The following is a 21,247-nucleotide window of genomic DNA, read 5'->3' on the forward strand; positions in this document are numbered from 1 at the left end:
ATTTTGCAAGATATTGAGAATCTCCTATCATGAATCCAAATGATGTTTACGTGCATATTTTTTAGTTATTCAGTGCCATACCCAGCGCGGATCACCACAGTTCAAATTTTATTGTTGTTGTATAGATCGAAATTACTTTTTGCATTCAAAAATTAACTTGTTTCCAATAAAAATGTAAACAGCGCAAAGAAATTTTTTTTTGAAAGTTTTTAGAGCAAACCGTTTCACTTGTCTATGAACAAATGAGTAAATCCGATGAAATATTAAAACTGAATGGGTATATATACATATGTAGCATGTAAGACACTGTCCATATATACACGTGTAGACCATGCATGTATTTCATATCATTCGGATCAATGCAGTGGTAAATAACCGAAGTTAAAAGTTTCTATGTTTTAATATATTTTGTTAAAGAATTTTTTCAAATGCAATATCTTCGATTCCTTTTAATTTTTTAAAGTCTAAAACATACTTTTTAAAACAAAATTTGGGTTACAATTTTTTTTGGGAAAAATTAAAAAAAAAGTTTTGGTAGTTTGTCATTTTTTGAAATACACAACAAAACCACAAGAGTGTTTACCTTAGAATTTTGTGGAAATAAATTAATTTTAACAAATTCTAAAAAATTAAAACATGTTTTTAAATTATTATATTTTATCCTAAAAAGCTAACAAAAATACTTAAAAACGACCATGAGGTCGAAGTGCAAAACCCCAATAAATCTAAATCTAAAAAATGTTTAAGTAAACCAAAGATATATCACTTTAAAGAACAAAAATAAAAAAACTTTTAACATGCAATAAACCTAAAGTTATCCATTTCTTTCAGCATTTCTTTAGTTTACTTTTATTTTACACCAAATAAACCAATTTTCATATTTTCAGAAACATGTACGGCTAAGTCCAAAATATTTGAATCACTTGGCATAAAATCGCTCATTTTCTTTATACTTACTAGTCATAGGCTGAGGCTGAGTAGGAAAATCATTTAAGACATTTATTTTCTCTGTGGATCAATTTTGAGAAAATAAAGCTAATTTATAGCAAGAAACTATACTCAAACCAACTGGGAAAACTCCATGAAAATTTGTTAAGTAATATTGGAGGTAAGCGTGTTTAAAGAGAAATCAGTCAGACAGAGTTTCGTTTTTATAGAGCCTAAGATTACCACCCGTTACGTCCTTGACAGCAAAGCATTTGCGGACAAACTATGTGTTGAATATAAGAAGAATCACCTCATAACTAGGATTCTTAGAAATATTTCCGCTCCGACGGCACTTAGAGAGAGAAAGAAGTAGTCTAATAAGAATTTTCCTTCACCTCTTAATCAGAAATTTCCTTCACCTCTTAGTAAAAACCTCGTCTAATTCGATTCATCCATTTCGAAGATATTGAGAAACAGAAAAACAAAATTTTTGAAAATGGGCTTATTAAATTCCGTTACTCCTCCTACATCATGCAAAGTAATTTCTTTTTTGATAATGTTTTCAGGGGACAGATAAATAGTCGTATAGCCTAGACAGACGGCGTCGTTAATCGGGATAACTGGCGCAGTTAATTCTGATTAAAATTGTAGTGTGGCAGTCGTTTATTACGCGGATTAGTAAATATCTGATTTCCTTATTGGATAGTTTTTACAGTAAAAGATGGCCAGGGTATTAGCTCCCTGGCACTAAGAAATAATTATTTATTTAAAAAAATCTTAAATTGCAGTTTCTCAAACTGCTGCGAAATATCAAAACAATTATTATAATTTCGAACGCGTTAGTGCAATCTAGCATTGCATCCAGTCATTCTTGTCCTTCTCTTTATAAGTTCAATTATTTTTCATTCATAATAGATACTGAGTGTCATTTTTCGGCAATGTTACCATCGAAAACTCCCCTAATTCGCTTAAATAATGAGAATTAAGTCTAGTTGTCAATCTGCATTAGTTGCACTTAATTCCTGATATAATTCCGAATTAAGTCGTTGATTCCGATTAACGCCACCGTCTGTCGGAGCGATTACAGATAAAATCTTAAGAAATCCACCCCAAATTATTTTCTTACGAGCCTCCCCCCCCTCGGTGACTGCTGCGTGTACTAATAAGTTGGCGAGTTCTAACCTTAAATGTATTATACTAAACACAATGAAAATAAAAATATGCCAACATTAACAATAATTAAATTTTAATAACGAAGTTAGTGGAGATACTGCAGATAATAGCGATGTGAGCAAGGGTATGAACATTTTAAACTAATAAACTCCTTTGCTCCTTTGCTTATTTATACTGATAGGAAGTAAGGTAGGGACTTTAATGAAACTATTTATTATTTTTAAATTAAAATTAAAGATAGGCTTTCTCAGCTCAACATTCTAGTTTGTTTTGTAACTCTTTATCCGCATATTCCCTTGCAAATTAGTTCGCATATTCTGCATTAAAGCACTTTGAAAAGTGAAATCAGTGTATACTACTTCTTGGCACACGCATATTGCATACATACATACATTCATGCATGCATATATATACACTATACCAGGCAGCCAATCATTCTGTCCTTCGACTGTCCAACTTGTGACAGCTCAATGTGAAAACAATAAAAAGTTGCCACAATAAACGGAAATTAGATTTTTTCCACTTATTTCGTTTAACTCGTTTACAAAGCTCATATAAACAGGCATGCAGATACCTTTGCATACAACGGGTGCTCTTTTTTAGAGGTATTAAACTTTTGTTAGAGATTGCCGCAGAATCAGCAAATATATGTATCTAAGCTCATGCATTTAACACTTTTATGTAGTATACTTTGTGTAGTATATTAGCCTACGAAGGCTTACCTATGATTCATGTTGAAGTTTCATTCCGCTCTACGCACTAAACCTTCAAAGCAAATCGCTCGTATTATGGTCTGTCGGATTACATATACTAAAGCACACAAATGTGCAAAAGTATTTTTTTTTCCTCTCCAAGATTTGAAATTTTTTCTTTAAAATTTGCCAGCATTTCATACTCTATCCAATGATTTTTTTTATTATTTTTTATTTCTATTTTTTAATAACGCTTCTTATTAGCTTAGACAGACGATGGCGTTGATTGGGATTAACGATTTAATTTTGAATTATCTGTGGAGTTAAGTGCAACTAATGCAGATTAACAACTAGACCTAATTCTCATCATTAAAGCGAATTAGAAGAACTTTCGATGGCAACATTGCCAAAAAATGGCAGTTAATATCTTCTTTTTTTTAATATTGCGTACACCCTTTTTGGGTGTTGGGCCGAGCTCTTCCTCCTATTTTTGGCGTGCGTCTTGATGTTGTTCCACAAATGGAGGGACCTTCAGTTTCAAGCCGACTCTGAACGACAGATATTTTTCATGAGCAGCTTTTTCATGGCAGAAATACACTCGAAGGTTTGTCATTGTCTGCTGAGGGCGACCGCTATTAGAAGAAACTTGTTCTTCATTTCGGTGTTTCCCAGAGATTCGAGCCTACGTTCTCTCTAAATTCCGAATAGTAGTCACGCACCAACCCATTCGGCTGCAGCGGCCGCCAATATCTATATTTATTATAAATAAAAAAGAATGAAAGTTTTAAACAGAAGAACAAGAAAGGCTGGATGCAATACTAGATTGCACTAACGCGTTCGAAATTACAATAATTGTTTTCATATTTCGGGGCAATTTGAGAAACTGCAATTTAAGATTTTTTTAAATAAATAATTATTTCTTAGTATCAGAGCAGCTAATACCAGTATTTGTTGCCTGCGATCCATTTTTTACTGACAAAACTATCCAATAAGCAAATCAGATGTTTACTAATCCGCGTAACAACCATCTGTCACTCTTCAATTTCAATTAGAACTGACTACGCCGGTAATCGTGATTAACGCCGCCGTCAGCCTAGGCTATTAGACATGGTTTAGTTAGAATCATTGCAACATTGCGACTATTACACCATACATAAGCACATAAAGGGATAGCAATTTTAATTTGCTAGTTTAATTTGTTTAAGAAGTATTTCGCAATCTAATCGCTACTCGCTCTCGATAAGGTCTGCTACAATTGTGCCTTTTAATCGTCTGCGAGAATAGTTCAGCTGAAGAAAGCTGGATGCTATACCGTTGGGATGATTTGTTTCTCCATGTTAGTGAGCTATGGTAAATTGCTTCGTTATTTCAGTCACACGAGATATGCCAAGATTACTAGTCGCTATTCCTTAGATTGCATAGTGTGCGGCGTTTACTACGCCCCACAGATTTTATTTTACAGACGTTCGATAGGGGTAATTTTTGACAAGCACATTTTAAGTTCCAACCAAGGGGGGTTGGTAAATGTAGGGAAAATTCCGCACATGTAGGGATTTTTGTCGAAAAATGTGGGTGTAGGAAAAAGAAGGACAGATTTTTTTAAATTCTGTAAATGTAGGGAATTTTCAAGAAGGACAGAAAAAATTTTAAAATAGCGGGAAAAATTAAAAAAGTTCATTTAAAAAAAAAGCCGCAGTAAAATTTCATGCCAGTATTTTTTTTTCTTATGGCAGTATACTTTTAAAGCGTTAATACGGATACATTGCCATTTTTTTCTTCGTTAACGCTAACGCGATTTTTTCTTCGCGCGAAACTTGTTAGTTGTCCCGCGTTTTCTGGTGCTTTTCACTTTTGAAGTTAGTTTGCAATTATTTTATATTTAAAACGCATATATTTTACAGAAGTGAGCTCCTCCTCTTCGACTAACTCTTCGGAGGAACATCAGGAAAAAAAAGTATCTGAAACAAAAGTTCAGTAACAAGTGGCTTGACGGCGACAATTTTAGTGGCTGGTTGAAAGCTGTGGCTAACGAGCCATACAAATGCAAATGCGCTGAGTGCGACAAAGTTTTGAACTGCGGCAAATCTGATTTGCAGAAAAGCGCCGAAAGAAAAATGCACCAAAAAAATATGAAGAAAATAAAAAAGACATTTAAAATAAACAGTTTTTTTAAGAAAAAGCCGAGTAAACCAAATGGTTCCAGAAATTTCGAAATAAGACTTAGCATAATGTCGCGCTGTAAATGGTGGATCATTTAATCCCACTCTTAAAAGTAATCGTGCCGGATCCTGAAAAAATAGAAACTCTGGCTTATTTTAAACAGAACTGAATGTAATGAAAAAGTCGAATCTTTAGACTTTTTGCTAAATTTTTCTTTATATATGTGTTTATAATATAATAAATATGCCTATTTATATATATTTGAAATTTTGTTTATATTATACAGTGTTAAAACAGAACCAGGTCCAAAACTTAAGCAAATAATTCAATTTTGACGTTGCAAGTGCCTCATTATAGTGTAAACACAGGAGAAAAAAATGTAGGGAAAATTTTTTGAAGCGTAGGGAAAAGTATGGAATTATTTTGGGCGGTGTAGGGATTTTTCAAAAAATCATTTACCATCACTGGTCTTGGTATTTGTTTGTAAATAAACAATTTGTTGCGGATTGATAAGCTTGAGCGCCTACCAATAATTGTTTTTTCTTGCCGTGAGTTATCCAGCGCAGTTTGGCATCAAGAAAACACTCTATGTGTTGGCTAGCTTTTGTTTAGCTTTATTCTGCATTTATTAGCCCATGAGCAATAAGGTTAAAAACCATTTCTTCATTTTAAAGCTTATAAATTTTTTGTAGGGAATATTGTTAAAATTTGAAATTCAGAAATTATTAAGTGTAATTCTATGAGCTTAGGAAAAATATTTTCTTCTTTTTAGTCTATTTATAAAAACGTGGTATACTAAAACTTTTTTTATTTGTTTTTTCTTGAGTTTATTTGAAAAAACAAAAACAAAAAAATTTGGAACCTCTAAAAAACACCCAATACAGCTGCATACATCTGTACCAAAGCACATACGCAAATGCATCATAGAAATTTAAAAGTCCTGCAATGGCTTATACAAATTGAATATTTTCTCTGCTATCTATTCTTAATGCTATGAATACTTCCGTCGGCATGCATTTCAAATGCCACTGGAATTTTGTTTGTCCTGTTTCCAATTTTTTCATTATCGTTTCCATTTACGGTTTTCCAATTATTATTGCAATTTCGATTTTTTAATTTTTAGTTAGTAAATGTATCACGAAGACGAAACTTAATAGGTTTTTAAGCATGCAGGTTTTATATGAGAAGCATTTGAATTTTTGTGCAACAGATTCAAATGTATATATGCGTATGCGTTTTTAGAAACACATGCATAGATATTTCTCATATTGATGAAATTAAAATGCAGAAATTGACGGGTTATGACCCACAAAATTTGCTTGCGAAAGCAACAACAAAAGTGTGGAGTATGATTTGCCTCTAGCGAGTATACCTCATAAAACTAAATAGTATAATTCCCTATTTTCTGTTCTGATATTAGGCAAATCTCAGTTCGCATTAGTTGCGCTTAATTTCTGAGATAATTCCGACTTAAGCCAATAAACCCGATTAACGCTACCGTCTGTCTAGGCTATAAGATGACATTCAAGCAGAGAAATTAGGTCCTCGGCCAAGTCTGCAGTCAACCGGAACTTCTCTGTAGATAATTGGAGAGGGTTGCCCTCATCCTGGGGCAAATGTTGATCCATTCTTTGAGTGCTCACTATATCCTCTCCACGCGATAAGTCATGCGCTAAATACTCGTAAGACATAATCGCGTTTTTAATAATCACCGCTTTAATTACAACTACTAATTCTTGTTTTCTCGTTTGATTTAACCCACCAAAACTGTTGTGGTTTAGTTTGCAATAATCGACTTGGTAGCGAAAACAAAACAATTTGTCTTATCGATTTTTGTTATGAAACAAGTTACCGAATAGCAAAATCGTTAAATTTGTGGATTGATAACAGCGCGAATATCGTTAAAAAAGGTTAGTGAATTGCAGTACAGAAGTACTTCGTTGGACAAGATTTTTACCATTTGGTCAATACACGAATCCATACAAGTTTTGAAGTCATCCACTTACAGTACCTACAAAAAAAAGTCCGTTAAAAATTTGATTTAAGGTAATTGTTAATATGTGAATTTTATTCGTTAATTCGGTGAATTTTGGAATAAAAAGTTGTCATTGACACTTACGTTTTTTCAGAATATTTTTTTTTTCATTAAATCTTAGCAAAGATACTCAAATTCAATAGGCCAACGAAACAAGCGCGTTCTGCTATAATTAATTTACACGAAGATGAGCATTTCCAAAGATATATTGCACACATTTTCGGTAAGACCCAAATCACGATGTGGAAGGTCTTCGAAAAACCAGTTGAGGTCGTTGCAAAAGTACTACGACAAGGGTTGGCAAGCAAATATTAGAAATATCCCATGATGTTCCATTTAAATATACTTGGAAATTCGATATTAACTCATTAATGTTTAGAAACTCGAAAATTCATACTCTACAGCGCGAAGACGATTGTCGATCTGCCCAGCGATAATTGATAGTGCGAGAATACCGCGAAAAACAAACATGGCCATTAACAAAATTAGCAAATATTCAAAAATGCTTGGCTTTCCCAAGATTGCTAAAACATCGCAAATAATGCATGAACACAGATATGCATGTATGTGTATTCGCCTGGTAAATTTTCCAAATTTCGTTCATACTTTGCGCGTAAAATCTTTTTCATTCAGTTACTAATCGAGCGTTATTGATTTAATTGACGGCAGTTAGCTCGTAGTATCATACTATGCCTAGTAAGTAGCTAGCTAACTAGAACGCGTACGCTCCCATTTACTATAAAATCTATAAACGTACAATTGTGTATATGTATGTGTGGGCGCCCATAGATAATTACAATTTTTCTTTCAAAACCAGACCCATTATTATCTGTTTTTTTTTTATTTGTATTTTATTTTATTCATTTATTTTTTTTTTTTTTTGTATTTCAAATAATTTATTTGCTTTCTAATTTTTTAAACCAAAAAAACACAACTTTTGCTTTACCCCAGATGGGACTCGAACCCACAATCCTCGGCTTAGGAGGCCGATGCCTTATCCATTGGGCCACTGGGGCTCTTAATAAAAATTGCTGCCAAAAATTCTTTGCTTATACGCGCACAAGAAACAAATAACGATCGTTAGCTATAGAATCAAATAACAACAACAACTAAAGGCAAATAAAACTAAACACACAAACAAACAAAAAATACAAAAACGAAAATCAACTAAATGAATAGACAAAATGCTAGATCATCGTACACTCGCACAATCAGGGGCATTGAAACATGCGTGCGAAACATATGTATGTATATATGTATGAATCTACTATATATGAATGAGTGTTTCAAAAATGTATTTAGTAACTTAAAATAGCCAAATATCGACTTGAATAAAAATGAAATAGAAATAAAACTAAATAAATAGGTTTTCTAATGTTCAGCATCGATAGAGAGGCGCATATTTCGATTAGTCGATTGTGCATGAATAGATGAGACACTTAGAAACCTAATCGCAAGTAAATAAAAATATGTACGTATATAAATACATCCATCCATACATACATATGTATGTATATGTATGCATGCCGGCGCGTGTATAGGAATGTGGTTATTCAACATTAGTTTCATTATTTTAATCATCTGTAATTATATTTCAGAATGATTGAACTCAAGATTGCCCAGATTACTGTGAAGAAAAACTGAAGAGTAAAAATTACTGTGACGTACTTTTAGTTGAGCTGTCAGAGCGATCTAATTCGAAGGCGTCAAATTATCGCTATATTTCATAGAAAAAAAATTCTAAAATTTTATATTTATTTAAAAGTCGTCGAATGTAATAGAAAATAGAAAAAACGGAAAATAGTTTTTGTGATATCTCATAACATACATCTTATACACGGTTACCGGTAAAGTCGTCGTAGACCGTGTTCACATAGGGAAACTTTGCAGCTAAAAACTTTGCGTATTCTCTTTTAGTGTTGTCCGCGTCGTTCACACATTGCATTGGCGTTTGTTTTTATTATAGTATACGCCTAACAACAACATTGAGAAGATTGGAAGCACACAGCGAGTTGCCCGAGCACAAGAAACTCCGTGCCTCTCTCCTTTCCTCGTCTCTCCCGCTTCCACAAGTTACGAATTGCTTCAACAAAAGTTGCTCTGTATGAACCCAGTATTAGATAATTAAAAAAATAATTATTATTTGGGTCACTCTTCATTAACTGTTTTGAATATATTAAATTTTAAAGATCATTTTAAGGAAATGTTGTTTTTTTTTTTTTGCTCGTACCTCCACTTTTTTAAAATGCCAGTTCAAAAGTCCAATTTTGTTCTGTTCTTCGTAGAAATGTATGTAAATTAATAAAAATCCCACCAAAATGTCAAGTAATAAAACTGAACGAAGCACTGACAGTTACAAATGGCTGCTTTATAAAGTTTACATGATAAAGTCACATTATTAATGGGACAGATACCTGTAAAATTTCGAAAAAAAAAATTTTTTTTTCATAAAATGTTAACCTAATCCTTTAAGAATATTTCAAAAAATGCGTACAACGTCAATTTAAGTATTTCTTATATTATAGATCGTCAGCAGTGACGACTCTATTCTTTGCGTTCGAGCGCTGCGAGAGGAAATTTCATGTATTCAAACTTTAGATGCGTTTTTCTCAAAACTATATTTTTCGAATTGGCGTACACGATAACTCGAAAAGTTATTGACCGATCTCCCTGAAATTTTTCACACATATTTTTTATGATATTACTTTCTACATGAATTTACAGTTTGAAAATTTTGCGAAAAAGTAGTTTTTTCGAAGCAAAAATAATAGGAGAATTCGCCAATAACTCATTTTCTATAAAACATTTTATTCCGCGATTTTTTTCCATTTTTGTTTAATTCATATAGAAATTATGACATTAATAAACAAAAAAATTTTTGTTTTTTTGTATGCGGATCACTGGCGCCGATGCTGCAATGCCCGCCGATTGAGAAGCCCTGGAAGAATTGAGTGTACATCCGCCATTTTAAATGATTAAAATACAAAAAAATTATATTATTTTAATGTATAAATAACCTGTATGCTAATTTTGAAAAAAGAAAAATATTGACTTCTTCATTTTAAATAATTTTAATGAAAATCAGGGATCTGTCCCCTTAAAAAACACCAAATTTGTATATAAACTATTTTGCAAATTATTTTAAAAACTATTATTTTTACTTAGCGAACCAAAAGGGATCAACTAATGAAGGATAAAATTTAATAAAAAGGAAAAAAAGTTAAAAATACAATAGGACGTGGCTAATATTAAAAACTAACAATTTAAACTTTGTTATTCATTATACATATTTCGGTTTTGACAAAACCGCTTCTGTTCTTAATACAAATTATCATAATTTTTCTTAAATTCCTTTGCACAAAGCTTGTTCTTAGATGCTGCTTGTAAAATAATCTTGCCGTCTCCCCTTTTTATTCGGATTGCCTTTGTCTGCCGAAGGTGACACTATAGACGAAATATCTTCAAAAGTTGTATTAATGGTCCGATTTGACTCAAATTTGATGAAAATGGAAACTATTATGTTACACAATTTAGTCAATAGGTAGGGCATATTTCTAAAAATCGTGCCTGGGCTCTAATTTGTTCATATTCCAAGTGCAATCTGTCTAATATCTGGAAGCATGACAGCCATAACTTAGACACTATTTGACCAATTCGATTCTTGCAAACTGCATTTTATGGGCTTATAATATTTGTTATACGCAATATATCCAATAAAATGCTTTACTTTAGCTATATGGCTTCGTATTGAGTTAACTTTAGCACAAGCTGTAGAGGTAATCGGCTCCAAATCAGTCGAACTAGCCTTGTCGACTACAATGCGCGCTCGATAACGCGAATAAGTTCACATTTTATTGTTGAATGAAATTTAAATTTGAAAGAAGGTTTTTGTTCTTTAAACATTCATCTTTTTGTGTGTTCTGTTTTTCTAGTACTTGAAACTCATCTTCACCTTTAGACGCCTCAATACATTCATATCGTTTCATAGCTAGCCTACTGTACCGCTTTGTAGGAAATCTCAACTGCTTAAACCAAGTATTTGATTTTAGCTTCATCGTTGGGTGGGTTCTCCTAATCAATACCGTTGTCCGCAATGTCCACTCCTAAACGATTATTCACGTACATTCGCTCTGAAATTTTTAATAACAACGAAATTTTGAATAACTCACGTACAGTCACTCACAGCTTATTTGATACAGATACAATTTTTTTGCATCGAAATCGACGTTGCCATTCATGAAATTGGAGCCAAAACAATCGAAAATGTGCTTAAAAATTGGGTTGATCGAATGGCCTGCTGTAAAGCCAGTCGTGGCTGTCAATGGAACGATATTATTTTTTATTCATAAATGACAATGTTCAATCTTCAAAATAAAAATTTGAAAAAATATTGATTCGTTTTTTTATAGCCGATTCAAAAAGCGAATTTTACCACCCTGTAGTAGTTCGCAAATTTTGGGGTTTAAGCTCCGTATTGGCCTCGTGCTATACAAAAGGCCTTTTTGAATTGTTTACAAAAAGTACGGTCCAAAATTAAATTAAATAAATTCTTTTTGGACGTTTCAGTCAACTTTGGGGCCCTTCGGGCTGGATTTTTCTTTACTTGGCGCACTAATCACTGGCGCTGGTTTTCTGTGAGAGTTTTTTTTAACCCTTATTTACCGCACGGCTTTCATGCATAAAGCCTTCAATAATGTGCTGAGCTGTGGACGAGCTTAAATGTACAATTCCAATTGTTTTACGATGCGACATTCCTTTTTGGAAAAGCTTCAAAACTAGTTCACTCTTTTCAATCGAAGTACGCGGTTCCATAGTTAAAAAAAAAACAAGCATACATAAAATTTAATATTGGGGTATCGCCGAGATTAACATGTTTTTTTTTTTTTTTTTTTTTTTTTTTTTTTTTTTTTTTTTTTTTTTTTTTTTTTTTTTTTTGCAATACATAAAATGAGTGGACGATTGTTTGTATTGTTTGTGTATTTTAAGTCGAGAAATGAAACACGAACAAACTTCAGCACTAAACTGGAAAGGAGATCGACGATATTGCTCTATTAGGGGACTCCCTAATTTCAAAGTTATTTGAGCTTAATGCAAGCTATACGCAAGCTATACGCAATCTTTGAAACGCTCATTGTTCATGTTATATAATTTTCTCGTCATGTTCACGTTTTAGAGTAGTCAATGTTTGTGATCGTTGCCTTCTTGTAAACTCCAAAATTGATAAGTTCTTCCAAACATCTTTACAGCAGACGGAAGTAATGCTTGGTACATTTTATTCATCAAAACAACACTCAAATTGGCGTTACAAAAAAATAAAAATGGACAAATCCTTTTTTTGAGTAGTAGTCCCAAACCTAAACCTTAACTGGATGTTGAACAGTTCGTTGAAGTTGTCGATTATCAGGAGAACACCAGGACCGACGTATGCAACTATTTGCCTAAAGGAAGATTACTCGTAAATATTTCGTTTGCCCAATTTCGTTCTAAATTTGCATTCCGTTCCATGCAAATGTGGTAATGAGAGCAGCGGCTTTTGTGTGCTCCGAATTTTGAGGTCTTGAGGTCTTGTAAACGTCCTCTAATCGTGTCTTTGTCTTTAGGATGTGTATATAGAAACACAAAACTTTTTTCATATGTGGACCTCATTAATGGCAAAATGCGCTTTGTTAGCTTCTCACAAAACTAACAAATTGCACAACGCGCATTGCGAAAAGGATGCGCCCACTCAGCAACATTTACATGTTTTTGTTATGAAACTCTAAGTTTGGCGGTCATGCCCCTATTAGACAGACTGTATATATGTATATACACATTGTCCAAAAACATTTTAGGGGAGAAGTATAAGTAAAAATAAATAATTTGGTATAATTCTCAAATATATTGTACTTGAATATCAACTCCATAAATATGCACATAACTGTGTTTTAGGTTATTTATTTACGTATACAGTACGAACAACGTGAAGCCAAGTACAGATCTTTACAGAGCACCTTTGGTTACGGGCAAGAGGTTAGACATAAAACTACCTACACTTACTGCTTGGGATCTCTCAAGAAGATAAGATTTAATCAGATCTACAGCTGGAGAAAAAATGTTGAAAAGCTTCTCGAGTTTTAAACAAAGCAATACCTGAAATTTTTGTATTTACTTTTCTATTGATTTTGTATCAGATTGAGCAGCAGCGAAGCGGTTTTGGCCTTGCTAGCATGTGCAAGGCGATCCACATAGTGGTTTTTTAAAAGTATGTTATTTTGATAGTGACAACTATTTTTCGCTGGAAATCTAGTCTATAAATCATCTATAAGTCAATATCACATCTCTGCGAAATGAAACGAATCGCTTGATGCTTGAGTTGACGTTGCGAAATTATTTCCGAAGTCAATGTTGTGTACCCCAAAAATAGTGAAGAGAAGTCAAAATCATGCCTCAACGACAACAAACAAAACTGCTGCATCTGGGAATCGGAAACAGTATTTCTGTCTGCGGTAAGCGCTACCAACGCATGATAAATGATTTTGCAACTGTGAACGGGTTTTTTTCATAAAATTGTGTTTTAAAGTTGGGGCATAAAATTTCTAAGAAATAGCTAAAATCATCCTTCTTAAAATTTATACATGGGATTATTTTTAAATATTTATTGGAAAGATTTTTTTTTTACCGATAAAATTTCCCATTTTATAAATAACTTTATGTAAAATTTCCACCAACAAGTGTGTTATCAAAAATATATGTCTTGTGCTGATATTTTTGTTTTCGTGGCTTGAAATAATAAGTTTGTTTTACGGGTTTTATACTCTAAAATTAGCGAGCAAGGTGGGCTGAGTTGGGTTCTATACTGGGTCCGGCACTCGAAATGTAGCCATTTAAAATGGCCATAAATTTAGTTTGGAAAATTACTTTAATTCAATTCAATTGAAGAATGTGTGAAAATAATACAAAATTAAGAATCAATTTACTCTTGCTCGATATGACCACCTTTTGCCTTGACTATGGCCTTGAGACGATCCAGAAACGAAACGCGAGCTGCCCGACTATAACTTGCACGTTTTTTGGCCCACTCGCGGTCAAAGGCTTTTTACAGCGCGTCAAGACTGGTGAATCTTATAGTTCGGCCTTTGCTCTCCAAAATGGCCCAAAGAAAATAATCCATCGGATTCGCGTCTGGGGAATTTGAGAACCATTGTGTGGACGGTATGAAGTTCGGAACGTTGTTTTTTAGATATTCTTGGTTCACTCAAGCTGCGGGACGCTGCCAAGTCCTGTTGAAACGTCCATGGTCTGCCACCGAAATGATTATTTGCCCTCGGCTTGAAAGCAACCTACGGAAGACTTTCCCGATAATACTCTGCATTTACCTTGACACCAGACTCGATGAAAACGATTGGAGAGCGCCCTTCTACGGTCACAGCGGCCCAAGCCATTACTTGTGGCGGGTGCTGCCTCCTGGTGGCCAATCGATGATTAAAATTCTCGTATTAACGGTCGGTCAAATAAACCCTATCGTTTTGAGAGTTTACAAATTGTTTAACTTGAAAATGTTCTCGTCAGAAAGTACAATGTTCGGAAACTTACCGCTTTCGGCCAAGCGAAGCAACTCCTTCGCTCTTCAGGTCTGACTTGTTGCTGCTTTGATGTGAGATCATGCGCCTTTTGGATCTTGGATCTTGTAAGGCTTGACTTTGAGATAATTTTTCAGTATGTGGCCGATACCACGGTCAGATATTTTTAGTTCTTTCGCCATTTGATTGGCACTTCGTCGGGGTTTTCGCTCAAGTGGCTTCTTCACTTTTTGAACCATTTCACGTGGCATTGCAATCTTGTGATGACCACCTCCATGACGTTTCGCGATGCTTCCAGTATCATTGTAACGAGTAATGGTGCAATAAACAAAAACTTTATTTACTTTAAGATGCTCGAGCTCACGAACAACCGCTGGTTGTGATAACGAAATCACTCTATTACGTTTGAAATCCATTACTGATTTTCTTTTTTCGCGTTTACTCTCGGCAAAATGCTTCCGTGCGCTTGTAAACAATACTCTGGACTGTCATTTAGCGAACTAACGGACAGCTGATGCCCGCTGAAGTTGGTTACACTTCAAGTGTTGGCTGGTTGTTAATTTTTGGAATTAAACAAATAACTGGACGATAAAAGTTATATCATATAGCAGCAGAGACACGAACGAAAATAGTCTTAGCATATAAAAAGTGGGTGTTCGTTTTGTCCCACTTAATCTTAAATCTAAAAAATGACAAAAGCAAAGTTGAGATCTGCAACACTGTTACAGAAATACTTGGATCATTTCTGATTAATTTGGTTGTATGATGTCCAACACCTCATCACTTTTAAAATATTTGATTGTAAAGATTATTTCAGTACAATTGGTTTGTGTAAGGACGCTTTTCTTTTGTTTTAGTTAAAGGATATGTCCATTAATTAAAACCATCAGTAAAACTTCAACCAAGGCCGGCATTTAAAGATGGCATATTGATAAAGTTTTGAATTTACGGTTTTACATTAAGCTTGAATTCAACGTAGCATATAATTTGGTAGCACTGGATTATATATACATACTTGTATTTGCTTTGACAAACTGTTATGTAATTCTATTGCTCTTTGAAGTACTTCGCCTGAAAGTAAGCAAAATCGGTTAATTTCAGCGTAGGATGCCATTTTGATTAACAGAAATATAAAAAAAATTATGCCACTAGCCTAATCATGCCACCAGAGGCTAAAAGCTAATTTGCTTGAACATTGCTGAACTGCTTTTGAACTGTTGTTGCTTTCACATACAAGTTTTTCGCTTGGCGAGCAGCGGAATACTCTAATGAGAGGGATTCCAATAGCTTCATTGCTGGTTTTTGCAGTGAAATGTAGCCATAAAGAACTTGTGCTTTTGTAGGCGAAACAACTTTAATAGTTAAAAAAAATACGCACAATCGATTGTACATAGTCGCTTTAAAGTTTTTTTGGGAAACAAAAATTAAATCTTATCTGGAGGATATAAAAAATAGGTATTTGCATACAGATGTTACAGTTCTGGGGTAGAAGAAGAAAAAAAAACGATAACGCCGCCAATAAAATCGAAAAGAAGACTAAGGAAGAAGTGGCAAACAACTACACATCCCGCAGATAAAATACAACTTAACAAGGTAACAAAGGACATTAAGGAAATGCTTAAGGACTTCGAACTTTTTGTCCAACCTAGATCCAACAAAATGCAGCAACTGCTCACTCTGGTGGACAACATCGAAGATCAAGAAAACAACACCTCACCAACATACAATTTTAAATGAAAAAAGACATTCACAAATCAAAAATACACTCAAAATTATAACCTGCCTGCTACATCTGACACAGCCAACAAACCAATCAAGAGAGTAACTCCGAACGAAATGCGACGCAAAATCAACGCGATAAACAACAAAAAATCTCCTGGATATGACAAAATCAATGGACAAATATTAAAAGAACTGCATGACGATGGAATAATATACTTCAGAAACATCTTTAACTCATCAATTAGACTAAAATATTTTCCCCTTCCATGGAAAGTTTCAAAAATACATATGTAATAGCATTGCCGAAACAAAATAAAGACGTCAGTAAACCATCATCATATAGACCTATAAGCTTCTTACCAATTTTTTCAAAACTATTTGAAAACTTGATCCATGATGGTCTTGACCCCATCATACAAGCGAAGAACGTAATTCCTTCCTACCAGTTGGGATTCCGACATAAACATTCGACCATTCAAGAAGTGCATCGAGTAACGAACAAAATCATAAATGAAATTGACAAGAAAAACTACTGTGTCGCAACTTATCTCGACGCAGCGAAGGCTTTTGACAGCGTGTGGCACCCAGGACTACTACAGGGTGAACGATATGAAGTGTTACCTATTCAAAACACCATAACTTTTTTGTGTGAAATTAGTTTTTATTGATTTCAAAAACATAATTGTTCAAAAATTATTACAATTTTAACATATGTATATTCACTTTAGCTCGATATGACTATATAACTTTTGCCTTGACTATAGCCTTCAAACGGTCAAAAGATGAGTTGCATGCTGCACCAATGTGATCTTGAGGTATTTTGGCCCATTCTCGTATAATCGCCTTTTTCAGCATCCATTCAGCGGGCATATTTTTTAGCCCTCACCTTGCTCTCCAAAATGGGCCAGATGGAATAGTCCATCGGATATGCGTCTGGCGAATTCGAAAGCCATTGTGTGGACGAAATGAAGTGTGGAACATGATTTTTTAACTATTCTTAGTTCACGCGAGCTTTATGAGACGTTGCCGAGTCCTGTTGGAACGTCCATGGTCTACGACCGAAATGTTTGCCTGGCTCTAAAGCAGCTTCTAAAACATTTTCCCGGTAGTAAGTCGCATTCACTTTGACACCAGGCTCGATAAAAAACGATTGGAGAGCGTCCATCAGCGGTCACTGCGGCCCAAACCATTACTTGTGATGAGAAATTGCTTCGAGTGGCCATACGTAGACTCAAATTCTCGTATGAGTGTTCGGTCAAGTAAACACGATCGTTTTGAGTGTTTATGAACTGCTCAATTGGGAAATTTTTTTCATCAGAAAACACAATGTTAGGAAATTCGCCACGTTCGTTCAAGCGCAACAACTCCTTTGCTCTTTCGCACCGAACTTTTTTTTGCTGTGGTGAAAGATCGTGTGCTTTTTGGAACTTGTAAGCCTTAATCTTGAGCTCATTTTTCAATATGCGTCGAATGCTGTCTTGCGATATTTTCAGTTCGTTGGCCATTTTTCTTCCACTTCGACGTGGATTTCGTTCAAGTCGAGCTTTCACTTTCCGAACCATTTCTGCGTTGTTGCGGTTTTTTTGGTCCACCTTCATAGCATTTTGCTATGCTACCAGTATCATTGTAACGTTTCATAGTGTGATACACAAACATTTTATTCACTTTGAGGTGACTGAGCTCACGAACAATGGCTGGTTGTGATTTTCCAGCCAAATATAACGCAATCACACTACATATTACGTTTGAATTCCATCACAGAAAAAAAATTCAACATAACTGAGACGCAAATGCTTTTGATGGCTTATAAACAATATTTTGAACTGTCATTAGAACATTTTTGACGCTGATATCATGAGCTGTTTCACAGATACAAGCAGTGTGAAGTTGGTAACACTTCATATCGTTCACGTATGTAAAAATACATTACATACGTTTAGGAAGTCAGCCATAATCAAATGCCATTAATGTTTAAATAAGATTTCTGGCAAAATAATGCCATCAATATTGGCTTCAAAGTGGCATGCGGATTTACATATTCCCAATATTGAGAAAAATGCAAACGTTGCTTTGGTGTGAGTCTTAGTACGAATAATTACCACGGCGAACTAATCAAAAGTTATCAAATCGTTTTTAACATAAACCAGTGTTGCATATTAAAAATTCTCCGCGCACACAAAAAAACATGGTCGATGAGGCTCGTTAACGGCTTATCACCTCCTATGCGGAGCATATGTATATGTACATACGTATGTACCTATGTTCAAGCGTTTGTAGTTATTACATAAAAATGTAAAATACATGGATGCTTACAGTTTTATATTGCCGCCCCCTGTTAAGTCTGATATTAAATGAAGTAGCAACTGAGTTAAGAAGCAACTGAATTATTACTTTCGGTAGACGCCTATTTTTTTTTTTTAATTTCACCCCAATTCATATACTTTTCTCCACAAACAGAGTTGAAGTTTTTATTCACACTTGTTTTTTGTAAGTATTTAGATAAAATAACTTTAAAATGAATTCTTTAATTTAATTTATTAAAAGATATCAGATAATATAATATCAGATAATATAATAAATGGATGTTATTCACATTAAGAAAACGTTTATCAGAAATAGGCTTTTCGTTCTACAGAAAAAAAATATACATAGCGAAAAGCCATCTTGGACTTCAGAAAATTATATAAACCAAAAATAGTAAGCATACGAAAAAATATCAAATTCATAAAAATTAGTTAGTGAATTATTTGTTAGATAGTTAGTTGCCTTTTTTTTTTTTGTTGTAGTATGAACTATGTTTTCATATAAAATTAAAAAACAAATAAATAAATAGTCCAAACTTATCAATATTTTATGTACACTTTGACGCTGACAGTATGTACATACATACATATATTTAGCTTAGTTTTGTCAAAGGTGAATTTTTATCTTTTTTAATTCAATTTCTAAAGGGTGATTTTTTAAGAGCAATAGGAAAGTTTTTCAAAAAAAAAAAAAAAATAAAATTCAGAAAAATGCATGAACTTTTTATTTAAATCGATAGTACAGCTTTAACATAGCCCCACAAAAAATAATATATAGTCGTTATATCGCACGATCTGGGTGGCCAATTGACAGGTCCTGAATGTGAAATAAAATGTTCACCGAACTAGCCTCTAAATAAGTTCATTGTTACGCGTGCTGTGTGGCATGTGGCACCGTCTTGCTGAAACCACATGTCATGCAAGTCAAGCTCTTGCATTTTGGGCAAAAAAAAGTTGGATATCATTTCACGGTAGCGCTCACCATTCACAGTTACGTTACAATTCGCAGCATCTTTGAAGAAGTACGGTCCAATGATACCTCCAGTCCATAAACCGCACCAAACTGTTACCTTTTCTGGATACATTGGTAGCTCTTGCAATTCTTCTGGCTGATCTTCACTCCGAAACCGACAATTCTGCTTATTTACGCACCCATTGATCCAAAAATTACCTTCGTCGCTGAACACAATTTTTCGATAAAAAATAAAATTAAAAAAATTAATAATAAATAATAATAAATTAATAAAATTCAATGATTTGCAAGCGTTGTTCGTTTGTAAGACGATTCATGGTTAAATTATAGACCAAACTGAAAATGTTTGACAGTGAAACAAAACACGAAACGTGCGTGAGCTGTTTAAACCAACTTTTTAAAGAGATAATAGCTAAAAAATCACCCGTTATAAGGAGCGATTTTCTTTTAGAGTAATAATGGCTATGAGGCCTCTAAAAGAAAGTAATTTAAATATCCTTCAAAGTTCGTGTATTTTTTGGAACACAATTTTGCTTAAATGTTGTTGTGATATAAAATTTCTGAAACTTGTTTCGAACTCACCGTACCAAAACTCTCCAAATGTTTGAAAATGAACTTTCCAAGTATTTTTATGGCTATTAAAAATTTCAAATTACTACATAGGACAACCTCTTTGTAGCTTAGAATTTATGTAAGCGTAAGTTAAATTACAGTGAAAACTCCCTTAATGGACATCTCTCTTGTCCGGGCGCTTTCCTTGGAAAATAATCATTTTGAACTCTTATTTTTATGGTTATTAACCGACGAGTCTGTTTTGTTTCTTTTATTTTGTTTTTTTGGGTTGACTTGAATTTTATTTCAATTGTAATCGTAATTGTATAGTATTATATTTATTCTAAAAGTGGCGCCAGAAATTTGAAATTATTGAAGTTTGGGCGTTATAAAAAGTTATTTGTGAGAAAATTTGGGCAATGGTGATTTAAAATTTGCTCGAAACAAATTAAAAGAATGCATATTTTATATAGCATTTGCTGAAAGCTATTTCATTTCCACATTTATCGTTTTTATCATAATTATTTAGAAACGTCTGAAAAATTATATATTTAGAAACGTCTGAAAAATTAGTCTCCAAGTCCGTAGAATTATTTTCAAAATGACCTCGTTAATGTTTCTCAATTGAGTTACTATTTAACCACTCTTTGGGCAGAAGACTATCTTGACTGTTACTGTGCGGATCGAAAAAAATCGAAAAGAAATTGTGAAATTGCATGGCTAAAAGATTTTTGTAATCTATCATTCTTGAGAAATTGCGCTCAGGCAAAGTTGCGGTCGAATAGGTTAAAAATTTCACAATCAAACAATTTTAGGATATCCTGTTTGTATAATAGTCAGGCTAGAATTGAAATTAAGAAAATTCGGAAATCCATAATATTTGGAAATGGATTTAATATTTGGAAATGGATTTATTTAGATTTTTTTTAGTAACGAAGTTTTGAAGTTCTTCTTCTTCTTCGATTATCATGTTTGTACGAATGAAGATTCTCTTGCAAGCAGTGAGCCTTTCCTGGAGGGCATTTCATTAGTGCATTCAAGCCTTTTATTCCGCTATATGCACATATGCGTGTATGCGTGATGAAAATCGTTTTGTTGACAATTTAAGCAGACCTATCGGTTTTTCGTTATTATAACAACCTCGAATTTCC

At 33.8% G+C, this 21,247-nt stretch overlaps 1 protein-coding gene and 1 non-coding gene across 2 annotated transcripts in view; both read right to left on the reverse strand.

The window, feature by feature from the left end:
* The window catches only part of LOC129239460 (otoferlin-like), a 196,337-nt gene that overhangs the window by 122,229 nt on the left and 52,861 nt on the right, over positions 1–21,247 (reverse strand). The window lies entirely within an intron of this gene.
* Trnar-ccu (transfer RNA arginine (anticodon CCU)) lies at positions 7,931–8,003 on the reverse strand. Its single transcript has one exon. It is a non-coding gene; the product is annotated as a tRNA-Arg (tRNA).

Source organism: Anastrepha obliqua, chromosome 2, assembly GCF_027943255.1.
Source record: "Anastrepha obliqua isolate idAnaObli1 chromosome 2, idAnaObli1_1.0, whole genome shotgun sequence".
Taxonomy (NCBI): domain Eukaryota; kingdom Metazoa; phylum Arthropoda; class Insecta; order Diptera; family Tephritidae; genus Anastrepha; species Anastrepha obliqua.